At 64.9% G+C, this 245-nt stretch overlaps 1 protein-coding gene across 23 annotated transcripts in view; it reads right to left on the minus strand.

The window, feature by feature from the left end:
• PCBP2 (poly(rC) binding protein 2) overlaps positions 1 to 245 on the minus strand; it is a 22,096-nt gene extending 21,851 nt beyond the window's left edge. For all 23 annotated transcript variants that reach the window (XM_006756991.2, XM_006756989.2, XM_006756987.2 and 20 more), the window contains exon 1: positions 187 to 245. The gene's annotated coding sequence lies outside the window, so the exon portion shown is untranslated. The remainder of the gene's footprint in view (positions 1 to 186) is intronic.

A 245-nucleotide genomic window follows, 5' to 3' on the forward strand; every position in this document is an offset into this window, starting at 1 on the left:
GCCTACTAGGCCGCGCAGGAGCCAGGACCTCGCGTGAATGGCCGACCTGGCTGAGTGAGGGAGTAGGCGCTCACGCGAGACTACGCGAGGCCGGGGCTCGTGACGAGGACTGGAGCCCGCTAAGAAAGATGGCAAGAAGTGAAATAGTGCTATAGCCGGGGGCGGAGGGAGAATTTTGAAGCTTACCTGCAGGCGCGAGGCGACTGAGGGGAGGAGGGGAGCGGGCGGGAAGGGGAAGGGCGGGA

The sequence above is a fragment of the Myotis davidii genome, unplaced genomic scaffold (genome assembly GCF_000327345.1).
Source record: "Myotis davidii unplaced genomic scaffold, ASM32734v1 scaffold233, whole genome shotgun sequence".
Classification (NCBI taxonomy): domain Eukaryota; kingdom Metazoa; phylum Chordata; class Mammalia; order Chiroptera; family Vespertilionidae; genus Myotis; species Myotis davidii.